We start from the raw sequence: 24,294 nt of genomic DNA, 5'->3' as shown, positions 1-24,294 counted from the left end.
ACTACCCAAAATCTGTGAGACTGTGCCCAGCATATTAAGGCAGCCTGCAAGGTCAGACTGTTCATGTACCTTCATGATGGGAACAGGTCACAGATGGATCCTTCTAAGGACTCCTGTCACCGTCAGACATCCAACCTAATATTCCCCCCGCGCCAGGGGCAAGTTTAGAAATCCAGAGACAGAAACACTGGATAACCTCTGACTCTGCCTACTGATGTGATAGAGATACTGTGCAGACAGGAGGAAAGAAAACTAGACAGAGACAGGATACAAGACATAAATGACAAGGAAATTATGGAAAGAATAATCCCAATTGAGTAAAGACTTGGGAGAAAAAAAACCAAAATGGTATGGGAACTCTTGGATAAAGGCAGAGAGGAGTTGCAGTGCCAGAAAAAGACAAGAGTGGGCTGGTGAAGGTCAGCACAACCTGGAGAAAGAGGAAAGCATGAGGAGATGGTAAGATGGCAAATGAGAAGAGAATGAGGGAAGATTACAGCGACAAATCCCTGCTATGCAGAGTATGCCTCCATGGTTCCTCTGTGAATGCAACTGCTTTTGGAGTGTGTGCTAGACTTAATTTGCCATGAATGATAGATTGCAGAAGAACTTTAAATTTCAATATGTACTGTGAAATGTTCCCTGCTCAGCCGCTCCTGCAGAATGGGGAAAATGGCAGGAAATCATTGCAAACAACAGCGAGTGTTATTTAGAGGGAGACATAATGGCTTGTTTGGTTTGACATCCAAAACAGATATAACTGCGACAAAAGCATTTAAATGCTAATCTGTCATTTACAGCGAGTAAACAAAAACTAACATGCATAAAATCTGTGGTACTTCTGAAGGAGTGCTCTAGAAGCCTGAAAAACTGCTTAATTTAGAGAAGACAGACGTCTCTGCAAGGCAGAATTTATACCTGAAATATATAAGCGTCGAGAATAAAATTTAGGTACTCAAATCTCCATTTCCTGATGGCGGATTTGTATCATACAGTTAGGAACACAGAAGGGAGCTGTTTTTCATTTGCAGTGTATTTCTCAGAGATGCCTCAAGGAAGGCAAATATTTTTCTGGAGCAGTTTATATCTGCTAAGAGAAAAGCAGTACCTGTGTCCTATCAAAATGTACCATTATGTGAGAAAAGTAAAGAGATTATGCAGAGATCCTTAATTCATCATGCTTTCTCCTCGAAGTATATCCTCACATCCGCAAAGCAAAGCAAACTCCAATCCAGAGCCAAGTAAAAAACACACCTCTGGAAGAGGCTGGAAGAATTGCTTTGCTCTGGGCAAAGGTCAGCCTGTTTTCTAAGACACTTCCCCCAGCAACTCTGAAAAGCTTGGAGAATATTTCTGAAATCACAAAGCCTGCCACGGGCCTCAAGAGTGTCCTACATACCCAGAGGTCACTGGGAATATGCTAACATCAAATGGCTCACCAGTCTACAGTATGATGGAAAGGAAGAGACTCCTGAGGTCAGCCACTCCAGTGCCAGCCTCCAGCAGTACCACTCCAGAGTTGCAGGTCTATCACTGTCCTAAAAATGAATGCACCTGAGATTTATGTTAGTGTCACAGTTTTTGTAGCAAGATCTCTGTCAGTTTATGACTCCTTAAAGGTTGTAAAAAGAAGAAGAGAGCACAGAGGCAAGAGTAATTTATTGTAATGTACAAAAAATTCCAAAACCTTGAAATTATTTTTCAGAAATTTCCATTAAATTCTATCAAGGCTGTCATGACCACATCTATAATCCATAATGAGGGCAAAGAGGAGAAAACCACAAACTATTGTGTGTAAATGGAGCTTGAGCAGGAAATATGCAATTTAAGATCAACCCAGTTGATTAAAATTTACTTGAAAGCTGTATTAGTCTAGCCAACCTTAATGCCTTTCTCCTGTGAATTGTAATGATCTGTTATATCCGAGTTGATGATTAGCTTACAGTACATTTCTTTGCTTTTGCATTTTTTTCTTAAATAAACTTTTTTCCTTCTGTTACGCCTGTTTGTATATAGACATATTCAATACAAACATTAAAAAAATCAAGAAAACTCTACAATAAACAAGATATGGCCATGAATCTAATCACAAGCCAAAAAACAAACAAACAAACAAAAAAAACCAAAACCAAAACAAACAACCAAAACAACAGCACCAAAAAAAAAAACAAAAAACAAAAAACACGTTTGTCTACCTCTTGTAACATGGAGTGTTTCATCTACTTACATGGCTTCTATCACCCAACTCTGAGCTTCTCATAAATGCTAACTACGTTTTAAAGAAAGCATGCTTTCAATTTCCGCTCGATGAGTGGCTGTCAAAATACATAGAAATAAAAAAATAAAACCCACTGCAGTTCATAGATCATTTTATATCCACCTATATGTATCTCACCTTGACACGGACAGAGAATAAATGGCAGAAATGGTTTTAGCCTTGGGCCTTCACTTCGTAACACTCTTTTCACTTTCTATTATATATACAGTCTTCTGTATTACAGGAAAAAGCTATGCATTTTCATTGTATGAAGAACTACACTTTCTTGTGATCTTAACATGTCCTGTTTTACACATATGCATGTCCTGTTTTACAATTATGTAATATAAAACGTGGTAGTGGAAATGTGAAACTTGTCTCGAGTGGGCAACTTTCTGAGGCCCCTCAGTTGGATGCTCATTTGCCCTGTGCCACAGGGAGATGCTGGTTCATGGGATGTTTCTTTTTAAACTTCCCCTCTCCAGTGCGAAGGAAGGCTATGCCTTTCCTACAGAGTGCAAGCTTCAAAATGCACATCAAAGACATCTACCTAGAAATCTTAAAAAAATGACAAATTGAGAACCAAATCATCCTCTACTTCTCTCGAGATACTGATTCATGGGAGAAAACATAATCGTCCCTATCAAAATCTGATGCTCTTTGTGATATTCTTTTTGTGCTCATGTTCTGCATTTGAAAGCACCAATAGGATAAGGATCTTCAGGAACATCAAGAAAGTTGCCAGCTCGATTTCAAGTATCCAGTTTTCACGGTATTCTGGAACAATCTTAAAAATACTCTTTAGGATTCAGTATTACTCTCTGAGAGTCTGTGAAATCACTGTACTGCTTCAAAAACTTTAATTATGCATGTGAGGGCTTTGACATTGCTCTTTCAACTGACAAACATAATCTCATAGCGTGCCTAAGCCTCTCCACACAGATCTTACAAGCTTTACTTGGTTGTCAATACCCTCCCTTGGGTTTCATGACCTAGGTACAGTGAATACTTCAGGACATTCAGCACATGGCATCAGACATCTTGGTGACACCAAACCTTGCACACTGCTGTTTAATGACCTCTTGTATTATTTTTGGCTGTTGACTTTCTAAACCTATCAAAGCAGATTACAGCCACTTATAGTGTGCATGTCTTCTGAGTCCTCTGCTCAGCTTAATTCAGCAAGGAAATCACCTTATCTGACAGATATTCACTGTACCCCAAAATCTCTCTAAAATACATTGTAATCCTTCAATGAGTCTAAGAAAGGATCCACTTTCAAAGATAATTACACAAGTGTTTTAAACATCTTTTTATTCTTATTTACGTAAATGGCCACATTTTACTTCTTTCTCATTCTATTCCATGACCAGTTTACTGATGTCAGTGCAATCAGATATGAATGCAGATGACAGAATACCACTTTTACAGATACGGTTTCAACATTTGTAAAATAACAGAAAAACCAGCATGACATAATAATGTACAGAAAACAAGATGGGTGATACAGGTACACACATTCCTGAGATAGGCATAATTATGGTTTTTCACAATTATCTGTGCTACCAAATTTGCTGTCGTTAATACAGTGGTGTTTGTCTTGCTTCAGACAGCCACTTCTTTCTTCCTCAGAAAGGTGATTACAGCAGATTTGCTGCAAGCTGTAGCATACCTACCCTCTCTTGTTATCCCATCTCAGATGAAGAAAAAAGAATAGTAATAAATATATACATAAGGGTGGTAGTATAGTCTATGCTCTATGATTGCTCAAGTATTACTTCAGAAGATATGGAAAGTATTGAACAGCAGAGGTGGAAAAATACAATAAATTATTTTTTTCATCCCTTTTGCTTGGCGTATCTTTGCTCAGGATGTATGGTCTATAACCACCAATCAATCCTTGTGAAAAGAAGCTGAGCTAAAGAAGACTCCTCTAAGCAGCAGTTGATGTTCTGAATTAACAAAGAGGTTAATGTGAGTAATGTATTCAAATGTTTTGTTTTCTCCTCAAAGAGAGATGATATGCTGCTTTTATGCAGGAAAATTTACCACCACCTGACTAAAATTAGATAGGCCACATTTACGCTTTATGTCATTATCTTGGGAACGGTGTGGGAGTTTAAACCTATAATCTCTGCATACATAGAGAAAGGATGAGGACTATTTTGAATAAATGCAAGTCTCAGAAACTTCAGTCTTAGCATTTGACTCATTTTTTAATGAACTCAAAACATAGGTGCTGAAAAGCCAAATTCTAGAGGAGACACAAGTAACCCCACCATACCATATGGGTTTTAATGTATCTGCCAACCTGCTGTTTAACTTCGCTGGAGTCTTATAATACTATTAGCTGAAACAGCCGCGTGAATGTGGTTCTCAGACGTCACTGATGGGCTAAGGGACACGCTGTGCTGGTAAGCCCCAGCACTCTGGTTCTCTCTACACATGCTGCTCTGAGTAAGAGCTGCTCCAGCCCCTGCCAGATATGCTTTCAAGTAGTCAGCTAGGTAATGGATAACAAAACGCTGAGAGGTGTTCTGATAGATCTCGACTGATCTGATTTGCCTGAACTTTTGAATGCTTTGCTGTGTTCCTTCAGTTTTCTTCAAAGCAAGCTCAGAGCACAGAGCCTTTGCAGCCTACCAGTAGCAAATTTAACGGGGGGAGGCAACAGCAGCTCTCAGTAAATAACTGCAGTTCTCAGTAAATGGTTTTTGTGTCTCTTCAGAAGTGAAAATTCTAATTTCTAGCATTCAGATCTGTATTTTCATGGCAGCTTTGCATGTTGCAGCACAGTGCGTTCTGTCTCTGCTTTGTATCACAGTGAACTCAGAGAGACAGGATGGAAGCATCTAATCCAAAGCAGTCATCGTGTTTGGATCCCACCTCACTGCCCCCAGCTGCCCTGTGTCCTTTTGGAACTGAGCTCTCACTATGAGCTCATGGTATAAAAAGGGATGTGAGGTAATATTAAAACGTAATGGAAAATATCTTCATTTCTTTCAGTTGCCTACTTCCCATCAACCTGCAAAATTAAAGTACCTGCTCACTTACCTGAAATGTCTGCCTATCTGTCTGGAAATCTGATATCTTATGTTCAAGGTCTATCACAGGCAATCAGGTTTGGATTGTTACAAATCCATGACGATGATGTCCCTCAAATGATCGTAAGAGTAACTAATGAGCCTACTGAAAGCTACTTGCTCTTTTGATTTGCTCTGACTTCTGTGCTAAACTCATACAAGTGTATATAATGCATGTAAGAAAGTTTCCAGAAATTCCTGAGAGGTTGAATCACATCTTACAAAAGGAAAAACAGCTGCTTTGTCCCAGAGAGCGTATAAGCAGAAACAATTAATCCAAAAGCCAGAATACAGCAAAGCTCCATGAGGCCAATTTTGGATGAGGAAAGCCCTACTTTCCCTTAGTCTGTCTTATTCCTCCCTTATCTTTCAGTCAATACAAAGACATTGTGAAGCAGGTACAGATGTTCCTGTTTCTCCAGGAAATTATTAATTAAATAGGTAAGACAATTGTGCATCACCTGTGTGCAAATCTACAACCTCATGTGTGCATGTTTGTGCATGGGTGAGCATGTGTGTGCTCATGACAATGGCTTTTCAGTAAATTAACAAGGCAAAGCCCTGCAGGGCTAATTAGTTTTTATTGCACAAAACCTTGGCAAGAAGTTCTAATTTCCTCCAAATTAACAACTTGGACTGAATTTGATCCATTTCAGTACAAGTCAAAATCTAGCTCAATAGTTTTCAGCCATAATGGGAATGTTAGTCCACAATGAAGAGTGCTTTTTGATTCAGACACATCTTTGAAAAAGGGCTTGTTGTAATATTAGAGACAAAGGCTTGAGTTCCATGCCCAGCCTTTTATCTAGTCAGAACAGCTGTGAATAAGACAACTGGTAAATTGAAATGATTTCTGAGTTTTATTCACAAATATAAAAATAAGTAATTTCTGAGCTGCTTCTGATATTAAACCTATTTTCATTCTTTCCTTCTGCGAGATGTCCTTTAATCTTTACCTATTGTTTTGCTGTTTCCCTTTAAACAATGTTTTTTCTCAGGTTAGGTCCCAGCATCAAAAGCAGACTAGGGCTTTCTAGTTGGAGTAGAACTATTTCTTACACTTCCTTATACTCCTAGTTCAATACACAGCACATTCTAAGTGCTAAGAATGCATCTGAACTGAACTATCCCATGGCTAATGAAGTTACAGCAAAGTGATTCACTTGAGAAAAATACAGAACACTGTTCCTGTGTTGCTCAATAGAAACAGTAGTTGAAAAGTTTATGCAGACTAGCAAATTATTCTTATGGTAGAAGACATATTTAGAGGCTCTGAATTAAAAATGAGCACATATGCTTTTATTCCTGGAAGAGTGACATCCACAGTATTGGCAGTTTGGGACCCAGTGTAACAGATTCTGAAGCAGTTTCCACCCTTCTGGAGTACCAGATCAATTCTCCACAGACGAATATGATGTAAATATGAAACACTTGGCACGAGCTTGAAGCAGTCAAAGTGATTTGCTGATTATCCCACCAGCATTTCAACAGGCTCTGAGCTACCTTATTATTCCTGTGAGCAGACTCTCAGACAGCCAATGCTACAAGCTTCTGCTCCTTTCCCAGTGCTGTGAGAACAGCTAGCAAGATACTCAGACAAAACAAAACTGACCAGAAAAAAATCAATTAAATAGAGCAGTTTAATTTCAGATTCTCTGTCGCTGAATCAAAACCATCTGAGGGTACAGAGGACCTGGCTGTGCTCTCCTAGATACTTCAAGGTAGGACAAAGGTGCTCCAGTCCTCTGATCATCTTCGTGGCCCTCCTTTGGACCCACTCCAAGAGCTCCAAAAATGACCAGAGTAAAATGTCACCAGTTTTAAAGGGATTCAGAACACTCACATATCTGAGGATGCACTGGGAATGGGTTTTTTTTCCTTATACATAACATTTATATTATCCCTTTATCACAATGTCTTTGAATCCATTTTAATTTTCCCCCAAAAAAGATAAAACCTTTTGATGTACTTTTCTGTATTTCTGTACCTGTGATTGTGTGGGAGACCATTAACCAGCAGTATTCTCCTATAACAACTCAGCATGCTTTGACTTAGTTGTTTGAAATTTGAAATACTCTTAGAAGCAGGTGAATTACAAAATCTAGTGTTCCTGTATGGAACTATCAACTGAACTGATTCTAACATAAGTGAAATTTCAAGGACTAAGAAAACCAATGGTTCACCGTTTGCTAATTTTACAGGTGAATCAAAAATAAAAGTGCTGTATCTCACCTCTGTATCTAACCAAATGAATCGCTGCACTAAGGTGATGAATTTTGAGAGAGGGCTTGCAGTTAGGTACATGCTAAATTTCAATGTACAAAAAGCACTTACAAAAATCCATGAGAAACATAACTTGATGAAAAGAACAAGATATTCCCTTTTTCTTCTGTAGACAGTGTCATAATAAATTTTTATGTTAATTCTTACAGTTTCAGAAACCAATTATGACAGTGTATAAGAAGAGATACGTTGTGTGCCTGTCACAAACTTACTGTGTTGTTGGTATACTGCAGTGCAGCAGCTCTTGGAAGGGAGCATGCCTCTTTGTGACCAGTTGCAAACCTGTTCTTAAGTTTTAAACAAAACAAAACAAATCCAAAAATTCCACAGCGTGTTACTTTTGCTGTCTTCCAATATTTGGCCAAGTTTCTCTGGAATGCACTTTGCTTACTGCTTTGCACTTAAGCAAGGCATTGTAGCCTATTAGATGATGGATATCCTCTGAGACAAATTTAACTCTCATTTATTTTGACACAAATTGAAGATGGCCTTTCCAAAGGAACCTCAAAGCTTTGTGCCAAATCCAGCTCTTTCCTCTTGGTATTTTGGAAAAGCTGCAGCTTCCATCGAAGTAAAGAGGATGAGAGAATCTGCTGCCTCACCGGACAAGAAAACTGAGTGATCCCCCAAGCACAGTTAATGTCGAGTAGGAACCCAAACCTTCATTTTCCTCCCTCTCTCTTACCTCTGTTAAAGCCAGCTCTGCTTCTGTTAAGCTTCTGGGAGCTGTATTTGGTGCTGCAGCACCAGAAAACAGCTTGGCAGATCCTTAAATCCTTATGCATGCCACACTAGGTCCATGCCTCTGAACCAAGGAACCTGCCTGGGCCTTGAGCTCCTTTCACAGTTGGCAGATGAGGGCTTGATGCCCAAGGCTGTGCTTAGCCCCACTGAGCTCCTACTTCTCTGGCTATGGGATGGCCCTGGAGACAACCAGACTCCTGACAAAGGTAGCTTGTTTTGAGTGCTGAGGACAAGGTGAACCCTCAGCCCTCCTATAGCAGTTCCCTTTGCAGGGCTGGGAAGCCAGTTCAGCCCTCAGCAACAGGACTCCTGCTGATGGGAGGGCTGAGCTCCAGCTGCTGCAGATTTTTCTTCATTGATGTTCCAAAGTAATCCAGCTGAAGTCAACATTTTCAAGAAGAAATGGAGAATCTCAATATTAAAGGCAAGAACAAGATTTAGATATCTGAGTAAAATTCAATTAATGTAAAACATTTTGAGGCCAGTTTAAATGGTTCACCCTTACTTCTTCCACTCCACTTTTACTAAGAACAAACCTTGAAAGAAACTCTCCTTGCACAGGCTGCTGTTTCAGATGAAGCTGGTAACAATAGTTCAGTCCAGAGTAACCTCCAGCTATAGAGCACTTGAGGAGGAACATTACAAAACAGAACACGCTGGGGTTTATGTAAAAAACATCTCTTAAGGAACAGCTTACGTTTTCTTTTTCTTGCTGTAAGATAAGGGCTGGAAACTGCTGACAAGGATTATAGCTGAGTATATACATATTTATATACAGAAGCACAAACTTTTATACACATCTGTATAAAAAGACAGCATTCCAGCTCCTTCAAAAAACAAACATTTGAGATACCATAATGAAAGAAGTATAAAGGGTCTTACTACGAGACAATTTTCTAGAATATTTCCCTAGCTACTGAACGTAGGATAAGGCCCTTCAAATCTAAAAAGAAAAAAAAAGGAGAGGTCATGACATATACAAAAATGGAGTTAGTAGTACACAGAATCAAAGAACCACAGAATGGCTTGGGTTGGAACGGACCCCAAGGATCATCAAGTTCTAACCCCCCTGCCACAGACAAGTCCACCAACCTCAAGATCTGGCACTAGATCAAGTTGCCCAGGGACTCATCCAACCTGCTCTTGAACACCTTCAGGAATGGAGCATCCACAGCCCCTCTGTGCAGCCTGTTCCAGCACCTCACCACTCTCTCTGCAAAGAATTTCCACAAATATTGTCTAATGGCCCTGCTGTCATGGTGCTCAGACCTCTAGGCTGAACCCCCACCATTTGCTTTTGGGCTCCCGGTAGGAAACCTTTCATGCCTCTGACAGCTCTTTTGTCAACCAAAATTATATATAAGGCCTTTTGGCTTTGTACAGTGCCTCTAGGCATTGTGCCATTGTAAAACACTGGTGAATGGGATTACTTCCTATCATATGACGTGCTAACACTTGAAATGTTCTTTTGAGTCCCCTTATATTTGCTGGAGCTGTTAGCCTAAAGAGCCAGACACCGTGTCATTTTCCCTCACGCCTTATTTCCTACTGTTTGAGAAACCAAACCACTGCATATTATGTCAAGTGGCATTTCTTAAATGCCTTAAGATATAGAAAAAAGCTGTTCTTTTTTGTTTGATACCTCAATTTCTGTTGCATTTCATCTCACTGTAATACTTAAGTCTACTGGGTAATAAATATTCCCTAATAACCCCTCTAAAAATCACAGCAACTAAAATGTGCTCTGAAGATGTTTGATTGTGAAGGACAAACAATTAAGAGATTATTTTTCTTCAGCAGATTTCCCTATCACACACTGTGCTTCACTGGCTGTGTATATAATGAAGTCCTACAACAGCCATATTTCAGTAGCTCTGTGATGTTGGAATGGATTTTTTTTTTAATGAAATTGTTGTGAAGAATGAAAATTTTAAACATAAAAGTCAAGGTATAGAAAACACAAGCTTCACTCACAGTATTTCAAGAATTGCCATATTTGTACTTATAGAATTTATTCTAAATCCAATACAAAAAATATAAATTTCATTGATGAAAGGGTATTGAAAAGTGTGGGCTTTGTATCATGGTAACAAAGAGTGAGGGAGAAAACCACTGGACTAATATTTTCTCTAGTTGTGAACTCATTCTCTATGGCTGTCAGCTTTTATTGTCGCACATCTGTCTGAGGAACTGCAGGGATGCAAGCAGAGGGGTAATTGCCTTCCAAATGACTATTGTTTTTTAGCTAACCCCTAATGAAATCAGCATCTGTAGGACACAAGGAGCACGATATGAGGGGGAAGACTTTCTCATCAGCCTTTCCTGAAAGCAGATCCAATATAAGATGTTCCATAACATTTGCCTGCTCAACATTTGCTTTCCACAAGGACTGTTATGATTAATGAGGGCTCATTTCTTTGCTATTTGTCAATTATTCACACTAGCATTCAAAAGAAAAACATTCTCCTGTATTTCCCAGTGCAAATATTTTATGACTCTGGGAAAGCCTAGTAGCTAAATGCTTTCAAGGCACAAAAAAAGGAAACACAACAGACTCGAAAGATCAAAACCTGGCTTAGGCAAGAAAAAGCAATGGCTTCTTGTGTAGATCCAATGATGTAGCAAAGATGCTAACCAGCTGTCAGGAAGAAAAGCAGCATTGTCTTCCACACTGTTAGGAAAGGGCCCCAGCTGTGCTTTATCACCAGCCTCCAAATAAGCCCAGCTACTGTGATTTGGGGAGGCGGCACAATTCTCTTGACATTTCCCTTGGGTGTCTTTTTATAACCACATTTCTGCTAATTAACTTCATCTGGAAGCTGCACGGAGTAACTGCTTCTCCTTCAGACCTTCAGACCCAGGATTGATAAAAAGTCCCTACAGTTGCACTTTGTTTGATCAACTGTTTGGGTAAGAACAGCACAAGGACAGGGATTCAATAAACAAAGTTGAGAAGCCAAAATAGCACTGTTAACCCGAAACAAGTAAACAAACAGAAAACTCAGCTCAAAGGCCATCTGACCTTGAAATATCTCAAACATGCTCAGCAATGCCCTCTCAGTCAGAAAAGTTCTAGCAGACCACGGCGGCAGGGCATGAAAGGGGTTGATGAGCATTCCCATAAGAACATCATGCTGTGTTAGAGTGAAGGCTGACATAGCTCTTTACAGGGAGAATAAAAGGGAAGAGCTTAGGGGAGGGATGGAGCCAGACCCTGTTCAGCAGCGCTCAGTCACAGGACAAGAGGCAATGGGCACAAACTGGAACACAAGAGGTTCTTCTGAACACCAGAAGCACTTCTGTGTTGTGTGAGTGACTGAGCACTGCACAGGTTGCCTGGAGAGGTTGTGGAGTCTTCTCCTTAGGGATCTCCAGAAGCCACCTGGACGTGGCACCCTGCCCTGGGTGTCCCTTCTGGACCAGAGGTAGGGACAGAAGGACCCAGAGGTCCCTGCCAACTGCAGCTATGCTGTGGCTCTGTGAGATTTTTCTGTGTGTGCGCTCCCAAACACAGTACTTGGGACTGAGGAATTCCAGAGCTGGAGCTGAAACCATTTTCCCTGTATGCAGCAGCATTCAATGGATCTGTCCTTGTTTTTATGTTCTCTGTTTTCCTTGCTTTGACATGAGTTCCACTCTCTGAAGGCTCGTTTATTTGAAACAAAAACCTCTGATTAACTGTTCTACTATTCCATGTTGTAGCACTGTTTGTTCTTGTAATTGCTTATGTAATTGCACCATGTCTTTATTTTCTTTTTCCCACTGTATATGCTCCTTTAAAGTTGACTCCAGCACATTTCCTCAGCTATGTTGAATCTTCATGATGAAATTAATTATTTATATACTGGTTACTTTTTATTTCCAATATTAATACAGTGATGAATTTCCAAACAATGCACTCATTACTAATAGTTTTTCTGCGCATGTGTTTAGGAGTTTTAAACATCTGTTCTTTGTGTCATGATGTATTGTATGGTTTTTTTCTTTTTCTTTTTTTTTTGCCTTTGCAATCTCCTTGATTTCCTTTAGTTTTCACAAGCAGTGTGTCACACAGCTGTAGGTTTTCACTTTTTCTGTATCTGTGATTCTGTGTTCATCTGATAGACTTAGCTCTCCTAACGTTTCTTCCTATGGTGGGATTCAATCTGCCATTCATATATACTTCATAGTCTGATAGTACAGGTTGATGAGTTTCCTTTCATCAACTCTCCAAAACTAATCTGCCTAAAATCCTTAAAGAAAATCAGACATTTCACTTCGTGTACCTTATATGTTTAGAGGTATATAATTTGCACAGCACTTTCACATGCATTGGTGTGTCTGTTTGCAGACACAGATAATTTTTTAATATTAAACTTAATAACAACTTTGCCAGTGTTGGTTTTGTTATGTCCTTTAATTATCTTCAGTTCAGCTGTTTGCAATATAAAGAAATACAAAAATGTAATGTTAAGTGAAGACTCTATCCAAGATTACCGACTGCATCACTTCTCTTTGTGGACATGCTCAACTCTACCTTCTTCTGAGCCACAGAACATTTTTCCTTGTGTTTTTTTTTATTTTTTAACTTATTTTTTTACTTAATAAGTTTCAGAAAACATCTAGATGTTACTCAAGATTTAGAAACTCATACAGGCAAAGAGAAAACTAAGAAAGTTAATTCCATTCACAGAAGATACGTATATATTATCTAAGAAAATGTCAGGCTTTGTTGAGCACCCAGAAGACCATTCTAATAGTCTTTCTGCCACTGGGTGCTGCTCAGCTCCATGTGCTGCACCCACCTGCTTTCCTCCCTCTTGCCCACCATGCACATATCCTACAAGCTCGCTGAGAACAGTGTGCACAGAGATTCTCTGCTCCCTACTGCAGTCCTCTTCTAATGAAGATTGTGATCAGTCAAAAGGAAGCAAGTCACCCATTCAGACAGCAGTTGCAGATAAGTCTGATGAGTTATTTGCCATTGTAAATGTCAGTATTGTTGTCTTACCTAAATAAGCAATAGCTTTAACTCTTACCTCGCTCAAACACAGCACACATTGGTTATTCCCTTTCAAAAGATGTTGACCAAATGGTTGAAAGACACATCTGATCCAGTGAAGCCTGCTGCTGAAATCACCCAAGAACCACTAGGTGTACTGGTCGGTTCACAACACACAGCAACATTACAGCTGCCTTAATGAAGCCCGGCATCCAAATTAATAAGCCCTGCCACTCACTGAGGTGAATAAATATGAGGGTAGCACCAGAACTGCAGCAATTCAGCTGCCAGTCCTGGAACAGACCAGATGAAATCAACTTAGGAGTTCTTACTTAGCATTCCATTTGAACATTTCAAATTTTGAAAAACAATAGTCATAATAAAAAGTTCAACCTCACAAGCTCACTGCTTGGCAGGTTTGCTTTTGTTATTTTATAACCCCACATCTTGACCTGACAATACACATGACTTGCTGTGTGCACTGAAGGTGCATCAGCCTCTATACAAAATGTTAAATTGCTTCAGCATCTTCTCAATTCACAGCTGTCTGTTGAATAGCAAAAACATTCTCAGCAACTCAGCAAATGCATCTTGGATGTTCTATACCTTGGAAGCTTCTTCTCTTAACAGCAGAACATACTTTCATTCGCAAAACTAGGTGGCCATCCTGTAGGGCTTATGTTTTATTATAATGATCTTTTTGCCTGAGAAAGGAAAAGCTGGCAGCTCTGTGCCTTTCTGAAGGGTGGTAGTGACAATAATACTTTAATTGGCCACTTGGAACCTCAGGTGAGAAGAAGCGTTTCTGGAAACATCTGGTGAGCAGGGGAAGCAAAATGTCTGATATAATCTCACTACTTTCTCTCCATTCTCAGAGTGAGAGTGCCACAGCTTCAGCTTTGTTGCACACATTTGATTTTATAACTTGCAAATAGGTAGTATCAGGCAATCGTACCTTAATACTACAGCTACTTAATGGGTCCAGCGCTATTACATTATGGGTACAGTGGCTAGAAAGCAACAGAGAGACAGTAATGTTGGAAATTCTTACGTTGCTGTCTAATCTCACACTTAAAATACAAATCTGTGACACCCTGAGAGATATTATGGTGAGCTCTGACTCCCCATAGAAAAGAAGTGCCAAGATTCCCACACACAACCACACATCGCAGACTGGGTGCCACTAAAATCCCTGTCTGCACGGAAGCAGCTCAAATGGCCACGATGGAGGTCAGACCAATGTCAGACACTCCTAAAGGCTGAGGTCCTTCTGCATAGGAGGGAGGAGCTCAGAGGAGAGCGAGGGGCAGCGCTGAGCTCTCCTCTCTGGTGATAGTGACAGAACCCGAGAGAATGGCATGGAGCTGTGTCAGGAGAGGGTCAGGTAGTCCAAAGCACACTGGAGGAGTATGCAGCCTCTCAGAGATGCTTCATTCTGCTAACTGAAAATAAGGCATTTTCAAGTTAAGAGACTGGAAGAGAATTCCAAATCAACGGCAATGGGTAAGTATCTGAAGCAAAATCTGGATGTATCTGAAGACTTTCTCATCTTACGTCTCTGCTCTTAGCGTTCCTTTCCTTCTTCCACCTACCAAGTATTTTTCACTGACTTCAAATTAAATATTAATTCACTTTTCAAGCTACACCGTAGAAATCTGATCAAAAGCAAATGGTTACTCTGATAAGCAGCAGTTAAATACTATAAGCATACTGCAAACCATAAATTTTCTTTTTAAAAAATACCTGTGAACTAAACATGTCAAAAGACTCTGGGATAAACCATCATGTACACCACTACAAATAGACTCACAACATAACAGTTAAAATATTTTGTTTCCCATTAAAATGAATAGAACCAATACATCTGAGTCCAAGAGTCTTGTAAGACTGAAAATCTCTGCCTACACTTTCAAATGAGATCATTATTTAATTAGCAACAATACAGGAGGACAAATTGCCTATCTTACAGCTAAATTATATAAGACTAGCGCTGTAACTGTGATATGCCCATGCCTAACACAAATACATGAGCTGTCAGCAAATATGAGGGAACAGTTGTCTCCTGTTTAGTTTAAAATCCTGTGCTATATATGTGGAGAAAACACTGTTTTGCTTTTACAGAAGCTTACTCACAAGCAGGTTAGCTGTCAGACCTCTCATCAGATAGACGTCAGCATGCTGGAATGTTTGTGCTACGAATTAAGAGATGGCAAACTGGAGAACCTTTCTATGAAATCATATGGCCACTACCTTTATTTCTTGACTAAAAATTCTGACAACAGAACTAAAAAGCTACGTAAGATATCTAGGTAGGGATTTTTAACAATTAAGTGAATTACTTTTAGACGTAATGTATATTATGTATATTAGTATCCATTAGGACATACTTAGTTGATCATTACTTTTATCTTACTCCCTACCTTGTATTTGATCTTTTCTCTCAACTTCTTCTAGCCTTGGGGAAAACATCCAATGACTTAGACTGACTTGCATTTTTCTTGCATACTCACCATATAAAATCCCTATGTGTAAGCCCTATAGCTCAGAAACTGAGTTACCAAAATGGACACAGGCACAGATACCCAAATGATGTGTGTTATTCCAAGCACATATATCTTGCTGCAGATACAGGTCTATCCTAAGTGTGGCCAATTCAGATTCCCTGCTTCAGTCCCAGGGCAGCTCATCCCCAACACAGCTGCAGCTTGGCTACCTCCACATGAAGACCTCATGCTCAGCCCCCAGTGCAGGCAGCGTCTTTCTGATGCACTGAGGCTGAACTGAGGCTCTCTGTATTTCTCAGGATGTCAGCCTGGAGGGTTTTCTGTAGTGAGAGAACTCATCTGGATATTATAGGTTGTTGTGCAAATGAAACAATATTCAGTGACACAATGGCTACCGTGACTTTGTGTAGAAAGAGAAGAAAAGCTGCCTTTGCTCTTCAGACATAAGCCAGCTCTGTGTTTTACTTCTTCTTTTTGATTTATTATCTCAGTCCATTTTTTCAGAGTACTGTAAATCTCCTTTAACAATCGTGTTTCAAAATAGCATCGTTAAGCCCAGGAAATCTACCTTATCTGTGACAACTCACCAAGCACTGAATGACAAAATATTTGACATCATTGGATAAATTTATCAGGCTTCTTCATTCACTGAAAAATGTATTTTCTTTTTTTCTTAAGCACTGGATCCTGTTACAGCAATGTCCACCAGAGCCAGTGGGCATTGGCTTTCCTGCTACGAGCAGCTCAGCAGACTGATGGGACATCCCTCTGTAGGGGAGGCTCCACCTTAGAAAAGTTTTAAAAGAACAGTTAAACTAATTCCAGCTCCTGATGGACAGCATCCCTGTCTACATAACTGGAATTTGGCAAAGACTCAGAGCGTTCTTAGTTTTTTGGTTTTTTTTCCCCATCTTCCCAGTTAAAAAGAGAAGGGGAGAAGGCATGAAAGAGAACTCCAGCTCTGATTGCTGCCTGAAGTGATGGAGGTGGGATCTCCTGCAGTGTGCCCAACTTTGAGCCAACTGAACAAGCAGAAGGCAACTGTGCCCACACAGTGCCTGGGGCAGCCTGGAGGGAGGGAGAGAGGGAAAGAAAGAGAGAAGACACTTCCCTCAGTGAGCAACTGTGCTCTGCTGGCTGCTCCTCTCTCACACACAGCCTTTTTTTCTGGAAGCCAGACCTAGTTAAAGCTGGGTTTTGGTCTCTAAATGAAATCAGGAAGGAAAAAGATGATGCTGGAACTATAAATGATGAATTTAAATTAATGTGAATGGGGTATCGCTGGAAAGTAAATATCAGACACATTAGCAGGGATTCAGTGCAATAATGGATACTTCTAACATTAGGCTTACATTTTCAATTTCATACCCCATAAACTGAAAATTTTATTTTCACATAGTGACAGAAATCAACCCAAGAGGAAAGGAAACCCGTGAGTCAGACGCATCAGCTCTCTTCAAAGAAAATTCATTTGCTTTCAGAAATAAAAGAGAAATATCCTCCGCACAGACATTACTAACATCAGTGACATAATATTGTAGTCAGAGTTGTCACACTAGTCAGTCCCTGCTGGTGTTAACAAACACTGAGAAGACTTCCTAAGGAGCGCATCCAACCTTCCTCAATCCTCTCTATAGCACATTCATCACCCTTCAGAACACCCTTCAGTCCAGGGCCTCTCACCTCCAATTATACATTCTAGTTAAACTCTTAAACATACTTATTTCATGCAAAAGTATGCATACCTGGTTGCAAAAAGCTGTGTTGATTATATCTGAATAGACTAAAAAAGGTTCTGAAAACTAAGAGGAACTATTCACCATTTCACTGCAGCGTGTTGGGTTAATGTTCTGATGTAGCTTACAATGAAATCCATGTACATCTCAATGCTGGGCAGAGAATATCGCCACCTAAAATCCTGAGCACATCAGGTTCACTGAAGTGTGTGTAAAGGCTGACCTGAGGGCTAAGAGCTGGCTAGCAGAAACAGTTTTAAAATACAACACTTACCATAAAAAAAATAAAATGTGTCTAGCAATTAAGGAATTAGTCATATCTGTATGTCTTTGGTTGAATTTTCCCACTCAGAAATGGCCAAACTGAATCATAACAAGTGTAGGTGACTTGACCAAGATCACACCCAAGCAGATTTTGGGCTGTTCGAAACTTGCTTCTGGATGTTTTTATTTAGCTAAACATATTGTTTTCCATTCTCTAATCTCCCTGCCATTTACTGTTTTGTCAGAATTTCACAGCTTCATTTTAATGTCTGGCTGAGATTCATGAAAACAACCCCATGCAAAAGGCTAAAATGGGAGCAGGACACACATTGGCTACCAGCAGGTGAAGTGGAATTTTTGATGAAAATATTTCAATTCTGAGCAGTTATTGAGATGTCCTCACATCCAGCTAAGAGGTCAATGGTCCTTCTTACCAAAACTGCATCTAAACTATCCCTTAACTGCTGCAGCTATGAACTGACCAAGTGTAAGTGTTTATATTGACCTCGCTGCTATTTCCAATCTGACCGCTACAGTCAGATTGTATCAATTTAGATCCTTTTCCTTTGTTTTACTATTTTGACAAATCCACTTTTTCTTTTTTAAAGTCATCTTAGAAAAACATTTTCAACACACAAAATAAACCTATTACTTAGCATTCAGCTCACAGGATTTAGCTTGTATGCTTTCTAAAATGATTAGTAAGCTCTGTTCTGCTCCGTTTCCCATATCATTTATTGACCTTTGAAAGAATAAATAGTAGAAATGCTGGGATTTCTCATTCTATTTCTTGTCAAAAATAACGTATTTTTTCACAGATTCTGTCCTTCATAATGAACTTCACTCTAGCATGAAACCACACATCTTTCTTTTTTTCTTCTTCAAGCCTTCACGTTTTATTTTTAAAATAAAAGAACATCAATCCAGATTTCTTTTCCCATCTGCAGAAGCATTCATGTTCTTCTCAACACACAAGGTACTCACTGAGTTCATCCACAGGACCTTCAGCCTCACAGCTTATGTCTGGAGGAACCAGCTGCTTCATGGTGCCACTCTTCTGACCTCAGGTCAGCACAGCCAAAGAAAGCAAACTGCGCTTCAAACAGCTCTAATCATGTAATGGACTGTGAAACAGCACAGAATTTGGATTCATACCATATGATCCAGAAGAGAATAGTTATAATTCTAGCCACAACATTGCAAGTGCTTGCCATTCTTACAGTTACACCACCACTGGGTACCACACCAGCCCAAAAGTCGCCTAACTACAGAGTAGCTACAACCCCAACTACCAAACAGCCTCAGTACTAAGGAATGTCTAAGTCATTCACTGCTCTTCTTGAATTGTAAAAGAAGCTTTATGCCAGTCACACAGGACTGGCCATATACTTGTATACTCTTTTTACACCAAACATTTTGCCTTTTTGTGCCTATGTGTCTTTGAAGTCAACAGCAGTGTTTGGGCAGAATTTAGGGGCACTGGCCAAGTTTTCCTATGCTATAATCTGACAAAATGTATTTGCATACAGATGTAGACTAAGATTTTTCTGAAATAGTTTTTTCTTCCAAGTGGCATTTAAATTCACAAAAGAATTTATACCCAAAATATATATAATAAAGATACTAAATGCAATAGGAAGGTTTTGAGAATAGAAATGGAAATGAGTTCACAGTTCTTCCTCCGAATAAACCTGTAACATTTCTGAGATGATCTCTTGCAGTCTGCAAATGATCTACCTTAAATACTTTAATTTAGCAATATCCACTGTTCTAAAAAATAAAATAAAATTAATCTTCCCAAAAGCTAAACACAAGCAACTCAGAAAGAGATTACAGGGCTCAGGAAATAAATGATGTGAAGGTGAGTTGGTAAACAAAACCTGATGCCACTGCTGTCTGTGACAGAAACGTGATTGATGGAAGAAGTTTGAAAAAGTGGGACTATCTAGGAATTCACTAAAAATACCTTTAGCAATACCATAAATCAAAGCATGCTGGGCTGACTGTCACCAAATAAGCCAGTAGTCATCCCTTCCAATGGGTCTACTGCAGGTGACCAGTGATGCTTAAAGTTGTCACTGCAACTTGGGCACCTTTGGGACAGTTCTGGTGTGTGCCATACCCGAGCTATCTAAAGTAGTCTCTATATTTGGTGGCTGCATAAGGAAGGACTTAATGAGTGAAAACACTGACCCCTGAGTAACACGTGTGCTCCAACATATTGCAGCAGAGCTCCTTCTGTCTGTCTGTCTGTCTGTCTGTCTGTCTGTGTGTGTGTGTGTGTGTGTGTGTGTGAAGAATTTCAGTACTGTTGGACTTTTATTTAACTTGCCTTAAAAGACTAGAACAGAAAAGCTGAGCTAATCCTAGAAGGTTTTTTTATTAGCCCAGTGAATTGCCAGTTTTTAGGCAAGAGCTTAGTGGAATACAATACCATTTCCTGCAACCACCAGGCATAAACTGTTCTCAGTGAGGAATGAATCTGAGCCTCATAGATCAGGCAAGACTCTCTTGGTGTCAAAGAGTTCACCTAGTCACCCAGACAAACATTTCCTCAGGCTTCACATTTACATCCCAAGGCTCTTGCCTTTCTCTATGTTTTAAAATCAATTCTGCATGAATTTCTATAGCAAGTAACTGCAAGATGACTTGAAAATTATCAATACAATTCAGACAGCTTGTAAGTAGAAAACCACTGTCCTGCGTGCCTCCATCAGCTCACACATTACAAAATACTGTGCAATACTGTGAGTTACAAAATTAGATTTGTCACCACTGTATATAGTTACTCTTAGGAAATGCATGACCAAAAGTTCCAGCACCCCCTAACACAGATTGTGGAGAGAAGAGCTACTCTGTATTTCCTATTTCACTGCCTAAATGTGCTTTTTATAGACAACTTTCTCTTCCATTGTTCTGAAACAGAAGAAGACCTATCTCGGCATGTGGAATGCAAGAACGCATGGACAAGATATTGTACAGTTAACAGGATGTAGGGGTTTTTTTGGTATTGTTTTTCTTTTTTTTTTTTTTTTCTGGGTTCCTAACAGTGCAAATCAAATAAACTTAAATGGAATACACATTCTTATTTCACCTGAAAAAATGGCCATATTGCACGCATCCTCAAAGAGAGAATTACCCATGCATTTAAAGAGCAGACTGTGGTGTCTTCATAAAAAGACTCCATGGGGATACTTTTTGGATCTCACTGTCACTTTGAAACAGCTGTGCCAGTGACACATGCTTGTTTTTAGTACTCCCTCAAAGGACTTGGGGTTCAGTGCTATGCATGAAATACTTGCGTATCTTCATCAAGTAGAAGATTTATGAGTCTGCCATGTCATGATAAACACTTTCATTTTGTTGTGGTTCTTATTTTTGTTTTCCAGAAACATGTAACACCCAGGAATCTCTTTGGCTTTCTGGTCAACTAGGAACTGTTTTTTGCTCTTCTGCATCTTGGAACAATAAGACACACAGAACGGCCAGTTTGCAGGATAGCTCATAGATTTGTTATGCTTTCAACTTTACAAAAGAAAGACAGAGCTTGTTCATCTAGTCAGCAAGTGGAGCCCCTTGCTTCCAACGGATTTGGTCCAGATAATCCTTCACATAACATCACCTTCATGTCATTTAATTTATGAGTATATGTCTCCCTGACATCTATCTGTTTCCAAATATCTTAAATGTGAGAAGACAATGCAATGCCAGAGGCTTATGAAAACACAGAACGGAAATACAACATTTTTAGGACATACGATCTGCCTCTCAGTGAAGTAAAAGGCACAGCAGTCTGGTCTGTCCACTCAGGCACGACACAGCTTAAGTGACATGTCACAGCTGAAAAGCCAGCTCGCCAAGGGCATAGCATAATGCCCAAAATATGACCACCCTAACCAGAAACACTGCACTACGTATACTAAAAAAAAATTAATTTTGGACTAGACTCAATCTAGGGTAACAAATAGCAGAAGCAGGATATAAGAAGGAGTTAAAAATCAGTTCCAGTGTGTTCCAGTGTTCTGTTGGCCTCAAAGTAAAAAAGTTCTTCCTCATGTTTGCACGGAACTTCCTATGTTCCAGCTTTTGCCCATTGCCCCTTGTTATGTCACTGGCCACCACTGAAGTCTCTGGTCGCATCCATTTGACATCTGCCCTTTAGATCTCTCAGTCTTTCCACATAAAGGAGATGCTCTAGGCCTCTAATAATCTTTGTTCTCCCCCGCTGGACTCCTTCTAGAAGTCAGTTCCCCATCTTTCTTGAACTGAAGGACCCAGACTGGACATAGCACTCCAGATGTGGCCTCACCAGGGCAGAATAGAGAGGAAGGATCGCCTCCTTCACCCTGCTGGGCAAGCTCTTTGTAATGCATTCCGATACAACTGGCCTTCTTGGCCACATACAAGAGCTAACTGCTGGCTCATGGCCAACCTGTTGTCCACCAGAACATGCAGGTCCTTCTCTGCAGATCACCTTTTGAGTAGATCAGCCCCTGTACTGATGCATGCAGTTATTCCTCCCCAGGTGTGGGACTCTGAGCTCTGACAGTCCATCGCTTCTCAATCCACCTCACCACTCATCTATCCTGCACTTTCTAAGCTTACTTATGAGGATGTTATGGGAAACAGTGTCAAAAGCCTTGCTGAAATCAAGGCAGAAAACATCCACTGCTCTCCCTTCAGCTACCCAGCCAGCTATGACATCATAGAAGGCTACAAAATTGGTCAAGCTAGATTTTACCTTGGTGAATCCATTCTGACTACTCCTGATAACCTTCTTCCACTTGCTTCAAGATGACATCCGGAATAAACTGCTCCACTACCTTTCCAGGGATGAAGGTGAGGCTGATTGGCTTGTAGTTTCCCAGCTACTCCTTCCTCTCCTTCTTGAAGACTGGAGTGACAATGGCTTTCCTCTAGCCTTCAGACACCTCTCCCTTTCTCCAGTGCCTTTCAAGGACGATAAAGATAAGTTTGGCAGTCACTTATGCCAGCTCCCTCAGCATTCACGTGTGCATCCCATCAAGGCCCTGCTATGTGTTAAATTTGCCAAGATGATCTCTGACCAGATCCTCCCCACTTTAACATGACTCATCATGGACCCTCTTTAATTTTTCTTCTCATGCATCAATGAAAACAGCGTCACTGAAACCTTTTTGTCATAGGAATCCAAGATTCAAGGAGGAAAGATGTTTTTCTTCTGTTCATGCAATGAATGGGGATACTCTTTGTAGCATGAAGTCAGTGGTAGACCATCTGAATATGACCTCACTACATCTTTGCTCCTGGCACTACTTCCATAATTTAAGTATCTGATTTACTGAGAATTACATGTCAATAATAAACAGGTTGGTTCAAAGGACATTTCATTCATTTTAACCAAACAGCAGTTTTTAATAAGTTCTACTTTGCAGCAAGACCTCTGAGCATAACACACAGATCAGGCAGCCAGGGGAAACCCTGATGTAACTGAGGAATTAAACGTCTGCAGCAAGATGGATCAGATGGTAGTTCTGTTCCCATAACGCTTAGGCTGACCAAAAATGCTGAATCATGAGTTACATGATACTTCACAGAGGAAGTAAAGAAGGTAAATAATCTTTTAATGACCAATTCAGCAGTAAGCATACAGAAGCTCTTAAAACAAAATCAATTAACTACTGCCAGTCTACTGTGTTGCTTGATATGATACTTATTGAAAAAACAATATATTCACTTATATTTCAAGATATTAGAACACTTTAGTTATTAAATATGAATGACTAGGATCAAATACAATCTCTTTGTCTCACATCACATTGAATGACTTCATCGTTTGACACAAAAAAATACTTCCCCTTAAAAGCAAAGAGAGGTAATAAGTATCCTGTCCAGAAATTAGGGTGAGATGGAGCTGTATGTTTACCTCCAGCGACCATCCTATTTTTTTTCCACAGCTAAGTTTCAGCAGCCATTTGTTTTTAAAGTATTGGGTGTGACAAAGCAAACTGTAGCATTCCTGTTAGCACATTCAGATAACGGCTTGTAACAGGGTCCCTATAAAATCAATTGAAACCATAAGTCAAATAGAAGTTCAACCTACACGTCAGCTAGAAAATACCACTCCTCTTCAGCAAATGCTATCATGCTATGAGGCATACAATATAATTACTTGTGGGAATTAAAGTAGTACAAGCTCTAAAAGTGACATTCTTAATTCCCTGCCATCATCAACCTTGGTCTTCAAATACATTGGAAAGAAAGCACATAAAATATGAGCTGTCATAGAAGAGAAACACAGCAAAGTCTAGATGAAACAAAACATTTTCATCTAAAGCAAAAAAAAGGACATATGCAGAAAAAGTCTTTCATTCACAAAACAAAGGATGCAAACATAAGAAAACATTCCTTTCTTTTGAACACTATCTTATATACTCAGTGCAAACATCCACCCATGTACAGA

At 39.8% G+C, this 24,294-nt stretch overlaps 1 protein-coding gene across 2 annotated transcripts in view; it reads right to left on the bottom strand.

Annotated features, from left to right (window-relative positions):
- The window catches only part of KCNB2 (potassium voltage-gated channel subfamily B member 2), a 192,497-nt gene that overhangs the window by 145,226 nt on the left and 22,977 nt on the right, over nucleotides 1-24,294 (bottom strand). The gene's annotated exons all lie outside the window — the stretch shown is intronic.

Source organism: Phasianus colchicus, chromosome 3, assembly GCF_987193195.1.
Source record: "Phasianus colchicus chromosome 3, bPhaCol1.hap1.1, whole genome shotgun sequence".
Lineage (NCBI taxonomy): Eukaryota > Metazoa > Chordata > Aves > Galliformes > Phasianidae > Phasianus > Phasianus colchicus.
Note: the sequence above shows the minus strand (reverse complement) of the source record. Positions and strands in the feature narration are given on the sequence as shown.